Source organism: Pleurodeles waltl, chromosome 3_1, assembly GCF_031143425.1.
Source record: "Pleurodeles waltl isolate 20211129_DDA chromosome 3_1, aPleWal1.hap1.20221129, whole genome shotgun sequence".
Classification (NCBI taxonomy): Eukaryota; Metazoa; Chordata; class Amphibia; order Caudata; family Salamandridae; genus Pleurodeles; species Pleurodeles waltl.
The window spans coordinates 252,709,528-252,728,244 of record NC_090440.1 but is presented as its reverse complement, the minus strand read 5'-3'; positions in this window follow the sequence as shown (position 1 = coordinate 252,728,244).

Below are 18,717 nucleotides of genomic sequence, written 5' to 3'. Positions count from 1 at the left end.
CTTAACCAGTTCGGAGAATCCAAAATTAGTCATATGTTTGAGCAGTGAGGCTGAGTGTCCACTAGAAAGATTTAAATGAAAATGAAAATCACCAAGAATGGTAAAGTTGGGGTGAATGAGAAACGGTTCCACAACCTGACACGTAGGTGGTGGAAAATTAATTTGGGGACCAGGTGGACGATACACCAACAATCGAGAGAAAATAGTCCTCGACGAACATCTAAATCTGAAAAAAGCCAACTCCCAAGAATCCAATGAGTGCATAGCAACCAGTTTGAAGGTACAATTAATAGATATGTGGATATAACAGCCAGCCCGACACCCCCCCTGACCTGGGTGATCTATTCTATTATAGAAATTACATAGCCTGGCGGGACTGCTGCAACAAGATCAGGTCCCAGAATCCTCATTGGCCCTCATTTCAGTTACAAAAAACCATCAAGAAGTAAAGCTAGAACTACCTCGTGGACTTCAAATTTATGTTTAATAAGAAAGTGGGCATTTATGGAAGCACAGGAGTTCTTAACATGTTTGTCTAAGCTCTTATCTGTGTCCCCCAGCCCTTCCTTTACTTCTAAAGTGGGTGTCCGGAAGCCTCCAAACATATTAAAATGAAAGTTACAATTAGAACAGTTAGGCCCTCATTCTGACATTGGCCGGCGGCGGTCGCCGCCGGCCTGTCGGGGGCCGCCAGAATACCGTTCCGCGGTCGAAAGACCGCGGCGGTGATTCTGACTTTCCCGCTGGGCTGGCGGGCGGCCGCCTTCAGGCCGCCCGCCAGCCCAGCGGGAAAGAGGCTTCCACGATGAAGCCGGCTCGGAATCGAGCCGGCGGAGTGGAAGCTGTGCGACGGGTGCAGTTGCACCCGTCGCGTATTTCACTGTCTGCGAAGCAGACAGTGAAATACATTTAGGGGCCCTCTTACGGGGGTCCCTGCAGTGCCCATGCCAGTGGCATGGGCACTGCAGGGGCCCACAGGGGCCCCGCGACCCCCCCTACCGCCATCCGGTTCCCGGCGGGAGAACCGCTGGGAACTGGATGGCGGTAGGGGGGGTCGGAATCCCCTCGGCGGCGCAGCTAGCTGCGCCGCCTTGGAGGATTCCAATGGGCGGCGGTACACTGGCGGGAGACCGCCAGTGTTGCCGGTCCGACCGCGGCTTTACCGCCACGGTCGGAATGCCCATTGGAGCACCGCCGGCCTGTCTGCGGTGCTCCCGCGGTCCTCCACCCTGGCAGTTTGAAACCGCCAGGGTCGGAATGAGGGCCTTAGTGTCCATCCCACTAAGATAATTCAACTTTGCACAGCCCACCTTCTTACCTTTGGGGCATAACTCTAGTAACTGTGCCCGAGGGTACTGTAATACACTGGGAGCCGTAAGCTCTGATTCAAAGCTTGCAGCGTCCCTGCGCCCTGACACTGTCTGGTTATGGATGCACACAGACGGGCTTGCCTTTGGCATGCCAGTGGGTACATCCACTGTGCAGATGCCCTGGTGTGCCAAATTTAAAGCCCAGCCTGAAATGGTGGATGGCTTAGGCAGTAGCAATACAGTAGTAAAAAATAGGGGGATCGAGAATAACAGAACTGGAGTCCAGCAACTCCTACCTGCTAGTGAAGACTTCTCTACACAGTAGGTATCCTGGCAGAATAAAACTAATTAAAATAAGGATAAGAATCCAAACATATGAAATCAATTAAACAATCTAAAAGTACCAGACCAGTACCACAAGGTGCTGCTAATTGGAGCAGGCAGCTCCAAAACGCACCGCATGCACAGTACGAGGTACAAAAAGATGGAGTGGTGCCATCTTCGTAGGATTGAATGAGGAGACCCAATCCAACAGGGCTGCTCCAGGCATCAGGTAAGGAGAATCTAATAAATATATACTGCCCTGGAATCTAATGGGCTTTCTGCCACTGGAAAGGCTGATTGGAATACACCTCCAATCTGATCCCTGGGAAGACAAAGAAACTTTTGTGATCCTAGGGATGGGGGTATCTCCAACCAATTCATTGTGGATGCCGATCCTAGAAGAGAAAAGAGTAAGAAGATTAGCATCATAAAAGGCAGTAACGTGCTGCATGCATTGAAAGGCTTCTTGTCGGTTAACTCTGATAGTTGATTGCCGGATGTTCAGACGGGCATCGTGCACTAGAAGGGAATGTTTTCAGTGTCCTTGGTTACTTGAATACTTGCTGTCTGCCGAATAATAACACTTATTGCTGTTAGCTTACAATGTAGTACAAATGTGAGTGCGTGTTGGACAATTGTTATTTTAATGATGTACTATGAACATGTTTGTTATAGTTGAGTTTTATGTAGCATTTTGGATACCAATCATTGCCTATGATAAAGAACACTCAGTGCTTGGCACATGCTAATTTCCAAATGTGAGTCAAAGGTCAGTTATTTCCATGTTCAATTGTCACTGTGATTTAACAGGGATGACACCAATTACATACAAAAGTGAGCTTTTGTATAATAACCCTATGCTCTCAGTGTGGTTAAAACACGTAACTGTGTTCTTTCCGATACTGACATGCTGCACTAATTAATCTCTGAGGGCCAAATGTATTCAACTTTTTTGCACTCGCAAACGGTGCGAATTGCAAAATCCGGCCGTTTGCGAGTGCAAAAACGTGGTCTGCGATGCATTAAAGGCATTCGCAGACCAAAAATAAGAAATCGCAAAAATTGCGATTTTTTGCGTTGCGACCTGGTTTTGCGAGTCGCATTTTGCGATTCAGTATTTCCAGTAGGAAATTGTGAGGCGCAAATTGCGAGGCGCAAAATCCAAATCTCAAAGAGATGCATCAAAAAATCGCAAATTGCACATGCAAAATACCACTAAGTGAAACCAGGTGGTAACCAGGTGCATCCTATATAAAGAGGCCCAGAATGTCTCAGACTCTATTCCACAATGGCTGCACTCTACATCATGGCGAGGAGGATGAGGATCTTGGCAGGTTTGAGGAGAGGGAGGAAGAGACAGGAGCGCATTTTCAGAGTGCACATTACATTTTTTAACCTGACAGAGGAGGAAATATATGAGAGGTATAGGTTGAACTCAGCCATGATACTTGATCTGATAACTGAGCTACAACCCATACTGCAGCGCAGAACACTAAGGACTCACAGCATACCCACCCATGTGCAGGTATTATGCTCCCTCCACCTACTCGCTTCAGGGAGCTATCAAGGGGTCATAGCAGCAGCTGGAGGGGTCTCACAGAGCACCCTCTCCAGATTTTTCAATGCATTTATCAACGCCATGCTGAGCAAACTACACCAGTACATTAGATTCCCCCACACCCCACAGGAAATACAGCAGACAAAAATAGATTTTTACCAGATAGCACAGTTCCCCCACATCCTAGATGCCATAGATGGGACACGTGGCAATCTGTCCACCATCAGCCACAGAGTATGTGCACCGCAACCGGAAATACCAACATTCAATTAATATACAGGTGATTTGCAATGCTTCCTACATCATAACTGATCTTGTGGCCAGGTACCCAGGGAGCACACATGATTCGTACATCTTTCGCCACAGCAGCATACACACAAGACTGCTAGCTGGGGAGTATGGAGAAGGATATCTACTAGGTATTGTCTCTCTATACAATGGCGCATTGATGGAGTGCTGATGTCAGATGGCTCACTTACTCATCATACCCTCTGTCCCTTCCAGGAGACAGTGCCTAGGCAGTGCGCACCTACATGATGACGCCCTACCTCAAACCTGCAACACCTGCTGAACAGAGATACAATGCAGCACACAGGGCAACCCGAAATGTGGTGGAGCGCACATTTGGACTGCTGAAGAGTCGCTTCCGGTGCCTCCACAAAAGTGGAGGGGCACTACAGTACAGTCCAGAGACGACATGTAGAATAGTGGCTACTTGTGCTATCTTGCACAATACAGCTACCACCAGGGCCATACCTGTAGAAATATCTGATACTGAATCTGATGAGGATGATGATCCCATACCACCCCTACAGCCAGCAGAAAGGACCAGTGCAGCAGAGGGAAGGCAAAGGCGTGCTGACATCACACACAACCATGTCAGACGTAAGTATGAATGACACAAATCCTCTGACAACTGTACCTGTAGTGAAATAAATGTATTACCTTAATTCAGGGAATGTTAGTTTGACGAATTGCAAAAAAAGGTTAAGTGAAAAACTAGAAACAATGAAGGACCTGAGTAATGCACTATTACATCATAGTGAAAACATAAGTCCACTGGCAGATACAGTTATTTTTTGCGGCCACGCACACCACTCGGGTGCCCAGTTACCTCAGTGGCACCTCTATTGTCCGCCTCAGTGGCAGTGCTGTGCCTGGCACTGCGCCGTCTGGTGTCCAATGCTGGTACAGCTACACTGCTGAGGCTGGAACTGTCCTCAGTGTCCCCCAGTGCAAGCTCACTGGGTGTGGCTGACCTCTGTCCCATTATGTTGTCAATCACACTGGTGATCTGTACCTGTCCGTTTGCAACATCCCTGCTGCTGTGTGCTGCCTCCACTTGTGCAGCCACTGCACGACGGGCAATCAGTGACGTTGCATTAGCCACCCTGTTCACAGAATGACAGAAGCCGCCAAACATGTTCATAAATCTGCGCTCCTGTCTGCGGTGGCTCACCCTCTCATGGCGCAGCTCCTGGCATAGTTCACGGACAGCACTCGTGAGCTCTCTGGTGTCCTGTGATGCCTGCACCTGTCCCTCATGCAACAGTTCTATGTTAGAATTGAGGGACTCAAGCTGGCGATGCAGGCCCCCCATGTTGGTGTTATGTTGGCGCAAATTCTTTTGTAATCCCAGGATCCTTTTATTTTGTAGGCACTGCTGCTGAAAACATAGCAGCTTCCAGCCAACGAAAGAAGGAGGGACCCTCACCTGCCTCATGCTGCTGTGCCCCGGAATTTGTCGCCATCCTGCGGGGTGCTGTGGTCTGCTGACACCTGACCTCCTGCATCTGGATGCGCCTGCCTGTAGGTGATGGGGAAATTGGCCCTTCCTGCTGCTCATCTGAGCCTTGGCTGAGCTCTGGCAGTGGCAGTGCCCTGGGCCTGCGTCGGACATGTGCAATGGTGAGAGACCCACTGGTGTTGGAATCAGAGGCCGGACGGGTGTCAGTCTTGCCTACGTGTGCTGATGCTTTGGCTTCTGGGCCTGGCCAACCTGCAGCGACAATATGCAGCATATCAGTTATGTTTGTTACAATTACGGTCACACAATGGTAATAAAGGTACAGGTACTTCTCTACACTGTTTTGTGTGTGTTGTGTTCCTCTGGGTGTCGCTCTACTTAAATACATTGTATGTGTTACTTTCAGCTCTGGGTTGTGGACTGCCACTCCCATAATGCATTGTTGTGCTGCTTCTAAGATGTGGACTGGACTACTTCTCACAATGTTTAACATTACTTGCTAATTCTTAAGGAGATTTTGTGCATACACATATGGGGTAACAAATAAATATTGCACTTACCTTGGCTGGTACTTGCTGTGCAGGAGGTGTCTATCAATTTTGGAAAGGAAAAGCTTTTTAGGGACGTTGGGGTGGGAGGAGGGAGGAGTAATGGGAGTGGAAGATGAGGGAGTGGTTGTTGTAGGTGTATGTCTGCTGGATTTGGGTGCAGGTGCATGGGATGTATTCTGATTTTAGGTGGATGGCTGTTGGTTGTCTGCGAGCTTGCGCTTGTGTCCTTTAGGAGGGGGGACAGACACTGTGGGAGAGGACACAGGGGATGCGTGCATGAATGTTGTGGAGGTGTCTGCCTGTGTGGTGTGAGTTCTGTTTTGTGTGGTAATGCTGATAGTGTCTGTAGATGTACTTCATGCAGGTGTGAGAGTGGAAGTAACTGGGTGGGAGGTGGAGGAGGAGGAGGGGGAAACAGTGGAGGCTGTGGATGTTGTCGTGTCTGCAATGGCATGTTGTTTGTGTGAGTGCCTGTCGGATGAAGTGTGGTGCTTGTGTTTGCCAGTGCCACTCTTGTGTGTTGCCTTGTGTGCATGCTCGGTCTGTGCATGGGATGGTTTGGGGTTGAGGAGAATGGGACTGGGAAGTGGAAGTTGGAGGGGGGATGGTAGAAACAGGGACAATGGCTGCCTCAGAGAGAAGGCCAGAGCCTGAATCGATCTCTGTTGGGCTGCCAAACCACCATGAATGCTTTCCAGGAATGCATTGCAGTGCTGCATCTGGGATACCAGCCCCTGGATGGCATTCACAATGGTTGGCTGCCCTACAGAGATGGATCTCAGGAGGTCAATAGCCACCTCACTCAGGGCAGCAGGGCTCACTGGGGCAGGACCCAAGGTGCCTGGAGCGAAGGACATGCCCACCCTCCTGGGTGAGTTGGCATGGGCAACTCGCTGAGGGGTTACTGGGAGGGCGGTGCTGGTATATGGGGGTGGCGGCTGTAACTGCAGCTGGAGTGGTCCCAGAGGTGTCCACCACCACCAGGGAGGGCCCATCGGAGGAGGTATCAGAGTCTGTGTTGTTCCCTCCAGTCTCCGCTGTTGTGCTCCCCTCGCCCTCCCTCCCACTTGTTCCCTCGGCATCGGTGGACTCCAGGATCCTGTGGGATGCAGCTCCTTCTGTCTCTAGTGCCTCTGCTCCTCTGCCAGATGATGCTAATGCACACAAGGACAGGATGACAAAAAAAAAAAAAGGGGGAAGAGACAAAGAATACACTGGGTCAATGACTGCACCAACACCACCGTTGCAGTACACAGCACCATCACACACCGGGAACAGGCCTACGCACTATGCATTGCGCTACCAGTAAAATAGCTAGTCACCAAGGCATGAGGAGGAGCACACACCGCCAACTGCAGCACACCTGGGACCCACACAGCCCTGCCTAGAAGTGAATACTAACAAGCTAGGTTACCTGTATTTGGCATGCAACCATTACCCTGCTGAGGTCATACGCTGCTATGTCTGGCCTGGCTATAGGAGCACCCTCTAACACACAACCACCACCCAGATACCACCCCACCAGCCTAGGTTGTAATGATACCCACTGTACTCAACCCCTTGTGGTTGCTGTGATTCCCTCAAGCTCCCATCCAGCTGAGGGTAGGCCATGGTCAGAATGCAGGCCATCAGGGGGTTCAGGGTCCGACAGGGCACCTCTTCCACATTGGGAGGCCATCCCCAGCTGGGCCTCCGTGGTCTTCCGTGCCCAGTGACCCATGCGGGTCCTCCCACCGTTTCTGACAGTGGGTGCTCTGCCTTCCATAGACCTCCAGTGTCCGCACATCCTTGGATGATGGCACACCATAATCCCTTCTTTTGATGGGTGCTGACCTGCAGAGGTAATACATACAGGAGAACTCAATTAAACAAACAGTCCAACCTGTCACACACATGGCCCACCATACCCGACCCCATCACCATTGCAACACACATAGGCCAGCTTACAACATTTACACCACCAACAGACATTCTCCCACGCCCCACCCACCCTTACACAATGCCTTCACACACATCTCTTTGCATTCATGCCACAGGCATAGTGCCCACAGTGTACTCTCCTGTTGGTCTTGAGGCCCTTATAACAGTCAGTGCTGGGGTAAGACCCCACCCACCAGTTGCCCCAACTCCTCCGAAGTGAGGGCTGAGGCCCCTTCCCCGGTCACACGGGCCATAGTAGGTTCAAGATGCAGGTTACAGCAGCACATGCAGTGTAGGTCTTCTCCTGTGTAAGGTCAGGAAACAAGTGAGGATTGATATAGAAAATGGTGGTCACATCTGCGGCGGCGTAGATCCCCATTGGCCACTGTACCCCATAGAGCCCAATATAATCCAATGAGGAATTGCACGGTGGGTCACGACCACCTGCCACCATGGCGCACAACGTTGACGGAATTACCTCACTTCCACCTGTCACTCCACACACGACAGACAGTTGCCATTTCAGGGGGGGGGGTTGAACAGGCCTATCGATAATTTCTGCTTCACAGGATAAATAGGCACATACTTTTAAATTACACTGTCCCAAAACATGATTGCACGATGTGGACTGCTGTTGTGGTATAGTTGTTCAAATTGTGACAGCCTACTCACTCTTGTGCCCCTTAGATTCCTACCACTCCGGATGAATAGGAGAGGGAGACATACCCCCATGTACAGACCCCTGGTGGACTTAGCTACACTGGAGGACAGGTACATAATACTCACCTATAGACTGGACAGGGCCACAATCACAGAGCTGTGTGCCCAGTTGGAGCATGACCTGATCTCAGCTATCCGTCATCCCACTGGTATACCCCCTCTTGTGCAAGTTATATCAGTGCTCTATTTCCAGGCGACAGGTTCTTTACAAGTGACAGTGGGCTTGGCAGCAGGAATGTCACAGCCGATGTTCTCAATCTTGCTGGCAAGAGTCTTTTCTGCCCTGGTAAAACACATATGCAACTACATTTCCCCAGGTGGAAGATTTGGCCACTGTGATGGTCAGATTTTATGCAATATCATTGGGTCGACTGACGGTACACATATTGCGCTTGTCTCCCCGTCAGAATGAAGAAGTGTACAGGAATCATAAGAGTTTCCACTCCATGAATGTGCAGATGGTGTGCCTGGCAGGCCAGTACATCACCCGCGTCCGTGCTAAGTTTCCTGGGTCGGTGCATGATGCCTTTGTCCTGAGGAATAACAGCATCCCAAATGTGACAGGCCAACTACAGAGGCACAGGGTGTGTCAACACCATGGCTGCGCACGCGCTCTAGGGCCCGCCTGATGCAAGAGTCCGTGCATTAATGTTTCCACCACACAGTCTTGGTCCAGAGACTGCCATTTGCAGAGTCTAGTGGCTGCTGCAGCGCACTGTGCGTGCATTGTCTTTATTTCATGGCACTGGTCCCAAGTATCTTTATGGCAGCCATCTTGGGTGGGGCACTTTGGGCGTGGCACATTGGGCGGGGCACTTTGGGTGTGGCACTTGGCGTGGGGCACTTTGGGTGTGGCACATGGGGCGGGGCACAAGTCTATTTAAGTGACCCCGCCCAGTTCTCACTGCTCACTATTCTGAGGATCTCGTGAGGACTGGAGCTTTACTGTCTGAAGTCGGGTGTTTCCATGTTCCTGCTTGTTCACCATGGGATTTCCCTGTGTTTAGGCATTTGAAGCAGCGAGTGGCAGACACTCAGGGCGGTAAGACGGATGGTGGTTTCTAGCTTCCATCATCCGTTTTCTTATTTGACAAAACTGTTTAAATGTTGATATTCTTTTTTTGTTGGAGAAAGTAGTAATCTTTGGCAATCAGCTGTAAATATTTAAATCGATAACAAACTAAGCGAATGTCTTGCTGTTACAGCATTACCGCTTTCTCGCGGTCACTTTTCAACTTCAGCTGCTTACTTGTGGAGTCTCTCGGTAGCGACAGAGATACATTGTATAAGCACGGTTATTCAGAAAAAGTTTAAATGGTTATGAATAAATGCTAAGGCAATAATTTGAACTCACGGGAATATTTGATTATGGTTAATGTAAAATACGGACACAAACTGAAATTGTGTATCTTGGAAAGTTTTTGAAATGTGAAGTAACATTTCTTTGCGTGAATACCGTGTTAACCTTTCATTTCTTGAAACTTATGAAAGGCGCTATGATTTACCATTGTTCCAAGTGACTGCTGGATTTATAGTTGACAGATTCTGAAGAGTTCTGTGATTGATATTTCTCTGTAGTATCTGTAATTCTTGTTTCCGCAGATCTCCTTACCCACTGTACCCTTCCTTAACTCCCTAGCCCCCACTTGGCCACTCTAAGACTCTGCGCTGTTAAGGATTGTAGAGTTGGAGTTGCCAGGAGGTGGGCCCATTGACAACAATGTGTGTACCCTGAGGATTTGGTGTCGCTGACAGGGTGTGGCTTATAGGTGAGCATTGGTCTCCACCCAGTGTATATTGGTGTATGCCTCTGCTGTTAGCGAAATAGGATAGTGTGTGGCTCAATGTTGTCCCTCAATACTTGCAGGTGACTGGCTACCCAAACCTATTGTGGCTGCTGACCCCTGTGAGGAATGCCAGGACAAGTACTGTTTACGTTATAATGAGGCACATGGGTGACCCAGAAGGATAATTGAGAGGACCTTTGGCCTCCTGAAGGCCAGGTTCAGTTGCCTCCATCTGACAGGTGGTTCCCTGTGCTACTAACTCGAGAAGGTCTGCCAGATAGTAGGTGCATGCTGCATGTTGCACAACCTGGCCCTCAGACACCATGTACCTTTTCTGTAGGAGGGGGAGACTGGAGATGCCCCTATGGCAGCAGTGGACCCTGAGGACAGTGAGGATGAGAAGGCAGAGGATGAAGATGTGGACAACAGAACATTAGAGATCTGCCAGTACTTCTAATGACACACAGATGAGACAGTGCAACTTCACATTTCTATGACTATTGTTGTATTCTGTGTGGCATTGGAATGCTGGCAATACCCACTTATTTCCTCTACTTACTGTCACCTATTGATTAACATTTTACAGATGTTGGTAGTATGACAACAATGTTGTGATGTGATCACAACAGCCAGCAACAGGTCATTCATTCTATGCTCTCACTATGTACAGTTCATTTGCAATAGATACAAATTTTCAATACATGAAATACTAGTAGACAGGTTTTATCCAAGGGTGTTTATTGTAGTGCTAATAAATTTAGGGGAACGTGCAATGGAATGGGGTGATGACGGAGGAAAGTCCAGGGTATTGTTCCAGTCTGTTTGTAGCACAGTGCAGTGTCCAATGGGACATAGGAAGGGGAGCAATGGCAGTTCAAGGTGGACAAGGTGACAGAGTGGGACACAAAGGGGACAATCAGGAGAGTCTCATTTCCTGGCGGTGGTCTTGGCAAGTGTCTCTGGCTTCTGTCTGGGTCGCAGGGAACGTTTGAGGGGTGGTTCACCTTCTGTAGGGGGAATGATGCTGGTGTCCTGTGGGTCCTGTGGCAGGGCCTCTTGGCTACTAGCGGCAGTCAAAGTGGAGGTCTGTTCAGTTGACTGGCTGGTGATAGGGGCCCGCTGGTGTGCTGTTGGCTCCCTCATGATGTTGGCCATGTCTGCCAGGACTCCTGCAATGGAGATCAGGGTGTTGTTAATAGCCTGCAAGTCCTCCCTGATCCCCTGATACTGTACCTCCTGCAGACGCCTGTTCTCCTGCACATTGTCAAGGATCTGGCCCATCGTGTCCTGGGAATGTTGATAGGCTCACAGGATCTTGGAAAGTGCCTCCTGGAGAGTAGGTTCCCTGCTCCTTTCCTCCCCCTGGTGCACAGCAGTTCTCCCAGTGCCCCTGTTGGCCTGTGCCCCTGTCCCCTGAACGGTATGCCCACTGACCCCAGGTCCCTGATTGTCTTGTGGGCTAGGTGTGGCTTGGGGTCCCTGTACAAGTGGGCACACTGCTGATTGACGTGTTCTGGGTCAGAGGTGTGGGTGCGCCGGGTAGGTGCTGTGGTGTGGGATACTGAAGAGGGAGTCCCTTTTGTGGTCTGTGAGTGGGCTTGGATGACTGGCTGTCCAGTGGTCCCTGATGGGCCAGGTTGGTCCTCCAGATCCAGAAGTCCAGAGTTACTGTCATCACTGGGTGCCTCTTCTGTTGGGGGACTGGATATTGGTGGCACCTCCTCTCCACTGACATTGGCTGGGGTATCTGTGGGGATGTAAATGGTGTATTATGCTTCATGTGTGTGACATTTGTACTTCCGTAGCTTCCCCTCTATGGTTGGTGTTGCCCTGCGAGCTTTTGAATATGTATGATGATATATTGTGGGTATGTTAGTTTCCCTATGCTATACATGCTTTAGTGATGGGTGTCCATGCAGCACTGGGAGGGCTGTCCATGCATTGGTATGGCATGCAGGGCTGGGCAGTGTGGTTAGTCAGATGTGTAGGTGTGGTGAGGTGTGGGTGTGAGATGGCATGCAGGTATTGGGGGGGTGATAGGTAGTAAATATTGACTTACCAGTGTCCAGTCCTTCGTCAACTCTAGCGAGTCTCTCAGGATGCAGAATTGCCAGTACCTGCTCCTCCTATGCTGTGAGCTGTGGGGGAGGAGGTGGGGGTCCACAGCCAGGCCTCTTTATGGCAAGCTGGTGTCTTGCTGCTATAGAACGTACCTTCCCTCGTAGGTCGTTCCACCTCTTCCTGATGTCGTCCCTTGTTCTTGGACGCTGTCCCAAGGACATTGACCCTGTCCACAATTCTTCACCATAGCTCCATCTTCCTTGCTAAAGATATCTGCTGTACCTGTGCTCCAAACAGCTGTGGCTCTACCCTGACAATTTCCTCCACCATGACCCTTAACTCCTCCTCAATGATACGGGGGTGTCTTTGTGGTGCCATGGGTGTTGTGTGATGTGTGTTGGTAAGGGTGTGTTGAGTAATGTGGTGGGGTGTGTGATGGGGGTGCGTGAGGGATGTATGGTTGTAAGTAGTGTGTGTATCTAGTTGTTGCAGTGATCTTGGTATCAGTCTGGTGCCAATAATTTGTATTTGTAAAGGGTTGTGGATAATGTGGGTGAGTGTTTTATAATGGTGTTGGTGGGTGGGTGTGGTTTGTGTATGGTTGTCAGGTGTGTATTTTTCGTATTGGCCAATGGAGTGTTGTTTTGTCTGTGGGTATCCATTCTGAACGTGGGGGTATGTACAGCCAATGGTTTACCGCCATTGAATGTCCGCTGTGGTGATTCGTGGGCCATAATGTGATGGGCGTTGTTTTGTTGGTGTAACGGTATGGGTTTTGGGAAAGCCACTTTATCACTGATCGTTGGGCTGGGGGATTTGTGTATGTGTCTTTAATCTGTCAGATTGGCGTGTGTGTGTCATAATGTGGTGAACGGATATCCGCCACCGTGGCGGTAAGTTGGCAGCCTTCAGCGTGGCAGTAAGTGGGATTTACCACCAGTGTCATAATGAGGGCCTAAATGTTCAATTCGTCATAGGAGATATCTGCTCTTCGTAGACCACTGCTAGCTATTGTGATCCTGCAAAGCGATGTCCTTGTTTCTCTCTCACTCTCATCCATCCACTTCCCCCAGAATGTTCCCGTGGCGATAAGGTACATGTTGCGTGGGAGGCACGCAACATCTAGGTGGAGTTGGAAACAAGCAACTTGGGTCAGCATTGTGTCTCTGTGGGATGAACAGGTTAGTGCTTGACAGCCCTGCTGTGGTTACGCTACTGCCAGTCGCATCCACACATGTAGATGGTGTGAAAATGAGACCCTTAGCCTACAATGCTCAAAGTACTGACAGTAACTTCAGCACTTATAGATTGTGTGAGAATCATAACCCTTTACCAACATGCTTACATTACAGCCAATCACAGACACAAGTACAGAAGGTATGAGAATTAGCCCCTTGCCTGCAGTGCTTAACTACTGCCAGTTACATCCACACATATAGGTGATGTGAGAATAGGGGCCCTATCCTACAATGCTTACACTACTGCCAATCAGATCCACACCTGTGGCTGGTGTGAGCTTGAGTCCCTTTACCTACAATACTTACACTACCACCAGTAGCAGCCATACAAATAGATTGTGCGGGAATTAGAACATTATAATGTGTACACCACCATGAGTCACAGCTGCACATACAATGGTGTAACACTGAGACCCTTACTTATAATGATTACAATACCATCACTCCACATACACAAGAATGGTATTTTTTCACCACTATAGAAACAGCCCTATTCAGGACACCTTTTGTTTCTAACCTCCTGCACTTCCATGATGTGAGCTTCATAAGGCAGGGAGGGATACAGGGGGTCATTCTGACCCCGGCGGTCATGGACCGCCGGGGCCAGGGTTGGCGGGAGCACCGCCTACAGGCTGGCGGTGCCCCGCAAGGCATTCTGACCACGGCGGTTTGGCCGCGGTCAGATGCGGAAAACCGGCGGTCTCCCGCCGGTTTTCCGCTGCCCTTTAGAATCCTCCATGGCGGCGCAGCTCGCTGCGCCGCCACGGGGATTCTGACAGCCCATACCGCCATCCTGTTCCTGGCGGTTCTCCCGCCAGGAACAGGATGGCGGTATGGGTTGTCGTGGGGCCCCTGGGGGCCCCTGCAGTGCCCATGCCAATGGCATGGGCACTGTAGGGGCCCCCGTAAGAGGGCCCCACTTTGTATTTCAGTGTCTGCTTTGCAGACACTGAAATACGTGACGGGTGCCACTGCACCCGTCGCACCTTCCCACTCCGCCGGCTCAATTCTGAGCCGGCGTCCTCGTGGGAAGGCTCTTTTGCACTGGGCTGGCGGGCGGCCTTTTGGCGGCCGCCCGCCAGCCCAGTGCAAAAGCCAGAATCACCGCAGCGGTCTTATGACCGCGGAGCGGTGTTCTGGAGGGGGGAACTCTGGCGGGTGGCCTCCGCCGCCCGTCAGGGTTAGAATCACCCCCAGAGTGTATTAGAGACAAATTATTGAAGTATGATTGGAAAAGGGAGAAAAGAGAAAAAAAGTGCAGGAAAGAAAGGATGAACCCATGCAAAGTCACAAGTCAAAACCTAGTGACTGAGTAATGGGAAGAAGGGTGAAAAGACACAGGGGTCTATGAACCCCCTTTCAATACTTATGTTTTCCTACACTACCCAAAATATTGATATTGTCCACTTTGGCCCGATGTTGATCAAGGGCTTGGCTGCTAAGACTAGTATTTCTATTGGAATAAGGGCCTGGGATTTGAGTCTGATTGGCTGTTCGGGCTAGAGTTCTGATTGGCTACTTTGGCTAAGGTTTCCACAGGACTAAGGATTTAGGGTTACAATCCTGACTGCCTGTCAGAGGTAGGGTTCTGACTGGTTACTAGGGCTAGGGTCACAATTGGACTTAGAGTTGAGGGCTTTGGTTTTGATTGGTTGTTAAGGCTAGGGCTGTAACTGATTAATAGGGTCAGGGCTCCCATTGGCTACAGGGTTTAGGGTTTGGGTTCTGATTGGTTAGGGTTAGGGATAAGGTTTCATTGTCCAATAGGGCTATTTAAGCATAGGGCTCAGGGCATCTCCGCCCGGGGGTTGCGGCTAAGGGTAGAGAGGAGAAGGGAGCAACCACATTAAGCTTTCTACATCAACAAACATCCAAACATTATATGCAAAGGCATTTCACTCACATACTATAAACAAATCACATATAGATTTCAATGTCTCAACAACCACTACAAAACCCCACAAACCACACCTATACCCCAAACCACACCTATGGCACCTTCATTCTCATAAAAAGCACAACTCTGTCCTATACCACTAACACATCCACACATCACAACACAACACAAAGCCACAGTATACATAACTTTAATGCATCAAGACCCTCAATCTTTATTCATAGAAAACACTCTCTATCCTCTACTTGCTCCTAACAGACCCCTTTTTATCATGACGAAACCTACCATCTCAGCCTACACCTCAGCCTTCCATCATATCATCCACCAACTCATCCTCCTCCTCTTCTTACCAATTACACACAGCCATACGGTCCTTACACTCCACTCCACCACACATATTACCTCTTCCAGTGATCAAATCTAACACAAACACTTATAACTCTTGTCAATCCCCTCTTACATACCACATACACTTGTCTCCAAAACACATCACCACCCCTGTACTATTCAAATACCAGCAACACTTCAAATACAAATCCTTCACAGAAAACCAGTACATCAATATCATCTCTCAGTACTACATACAAAAAAATCAAAGCACACACACCAGCACATCAAAATCAGACACATTTTCATAAGTTGCCATCACACCCACTCCCACCCTCTTAACTACAAAATTAAAACACATCCTGAACCAAATTTACTCCAAAATTCACTGTCTTCACCAACATCTACAATACACCTCATCATAGCAACATTCATTCACAAACCTCCTATCCATTGTACAATTTAGAGCCGTAGAATATGACCAATATGCTCCACTCCTAACCCATACCCCTTCCACTCTAAACAGATGCAAACACAATATAGAACATGCCAGTCTTCACAATTTTGCATCCCCATGTCTATGACACAACAGGGCTACTCTAAAAAACAACAAAACTCACCATGTCACTCTACAGCACCACTGACACACACAGACCCAACAAAATGCAATCTAAGCCTGCTGGATAAGAAACACAATATATAAAAACAACACTATTGTGACCCTCATACAGTTAATATCAGCACTGATGAAACACCTGCTACAAGTTTAAAATATACTGATCACTCTTCTACAAAACAAAATCACACCACCACCAAAACACAATCCCTAAACTGCCTATTCATAAATGCTTAATCACTCTATAAAAACAAGCACCACATCTACGACCTACTCACTGACACACAACCTGACTTACTCTTCATAACAGAATCATGGTTTGGAGATGACATGGCCCCAGTGTTGCATGAAACCGTTTCTCCAAGCTATCAAACCATCACACAAAACCGATTAGGCAAAAGAGGAGGTGGACTAGCTGTTATATTCAAACAAACAACAAATCTCAGCAAAACGGATGACATTTTCATACAAGGTTGTGAGGCCCTCATCACCAGCTGCAACCCTACACCAACTTACTCCTGTAACTTCCTTCTCCTTTAAACACCACCACCTAGGAATTCAACATTCTCAGACATATTCCTAGACACAGTTTGAAACCTTATGTCAACACCAGGGCAGTGCGCGCTCTACGGGCGACTAGAATGCAAAAACCCAGCACTCTCAAGACAACGTAATTTATGCATTGTGCTGATATGTTGTTGTTTAACCTTTTGCATTGCAGAGTTCAATCCTGAAAACTTATTTTTAAGGTGCTTATAAATACTGTGCATTTGCAATGTATTGCTGCAGGCTTTCAGAGTGTGTCAGGGTGTGGTCCCTTTCCAGGGCCTTTTAGAAGCTTTCCCTGCAGCATGCTTGCCTGTGGTTGTGGGCTGGGCCAAGACTCTATAAAAGGGAGCCAGCCCAGCTCCGCGTGCTCACTATTCAGAGGTCCCGGTGCAGAGCAGCAGCAACTTCCTGAGCTCCTGTTCCGGTGGCCTACTTTGATCTTCCAGGCCTCTGCCCTTCATACTGTAGAAGCCTAATTATTCAGCACCCATCCAGGATGCAAACGACCGTTAGCCAACTCTTCTAGGTAAACATAAAGAATTTATTAGACATAGAAAGACATGTACATGGAAGATACTCGGTACTAGTTGTACACGAACAGCCCAATTAAAGGAAGTAATACTCAATCTTTTATAGTATTAAACCACAAACATAATTCGACCTTCTATTGGTTCTTTGACATTGACGTATGATTGACGCATGATTATTTCTCCATTATGGCTGAAGGTGGTGTTTCCTATCACACCATATATAGTAATAAAAGAAACATAGACAAGGATTTTACACAAGGTGGCCTACGTGCCTAATATCACATGGTCCATCTTGTGACAGAATTTGAGAACATCACGTACTCAGACTGGTACTTTCCAGAAGGGAGATTGTTTCAGCTAGCATGCAATGACGATGATATTTCATGATGGCTGTTCAGAGAGCAAGCCTTTGCAACATAATGCGTTCCTAGAAGTAGCAAATTACATTTGTAGGCCTCTTTACTTAATGATAGGCCTGTGCAGAGATTGTCATTGTGTATCACAGGGGCCACCAGGCATAGCATACCTAAGAACTGTAAAATGTGATTCCACAATACTACATTGGTGATCCTTAAGCAGGGCGGTAAGACGGAGGTTGGGCTGGGCCCCCGACCCCGTTATCAAGTACTCTCGAATGCTTGAGCCTTATTCTTACATGACAAACAATTTATTCTTGCACGTGTGAATGTGCGCTTGGATGTTTCGTGGCATTTGCATGCTGTTTCTTAAATCGGCAAGACACGCGATTCTTTCTCCGTGTTTCATTCATGTTATTCATTGTGCGCTAACATTCCTTGGCAGTTACATGGTGGCATTCGAATGGGCAAGACGCGTGATTCTTTCCTCGTGTTTAATTCATGTTATTCATTGTGCGCTACCATTCCTTGACAGTTACATGGTGGCCTTCGAATCGGCAAGACGTGCGATTCGCTTTCTAGTGATTTAACCCTTGATAGTCATTGTACGCTACCATTCCTTGACAGTTACATGGTGGAATTCGAATCGGCAAGACGCGCGATTCGCTTTCTAGTGATTTAGCCCTTGATATTCATTGTGCGCTACCATTCCTTGACAGTTACATGGTGGCCTTCGAATCGGCAAGACGTGCGATTCGCTTTCTAGTGATTTAACCATTGATAGTCATTGTACGCTACCATTCCTTGACAGTTACATGGTGGCATTCGAATTGGCAAGACGCGCGATTCGCTTTCTAGTGATTTAACCCTTGATATTCATTGTGCGCTACCATTCCTTGACAGTTACATGGTGGCCTTCGAATCGGCAAGAGGCGCAATTCATTTTCTAGTGATTAAAACCTTGTTATTCATTGTGCGCATTCACTGCTTGACAGTTACATGGTGGCCTTCAAATCGTCAAGACGCGCGTTTCGCTTTCTAGTGATTTAACCTTGGATATTCATTGTGCACTACTATTCCTTGGCAGTTACATGGTGGCATTCAAATCGGCAAGACGCGTGATTCTTTCCTCGTGTTTAATTCATGTTATTCATTGTGCGTTACCATTCCTTGGCAATTACATGGTGGCATTCAAATCGGCAAGGCTCGCGATTCTCTCCTCGTGC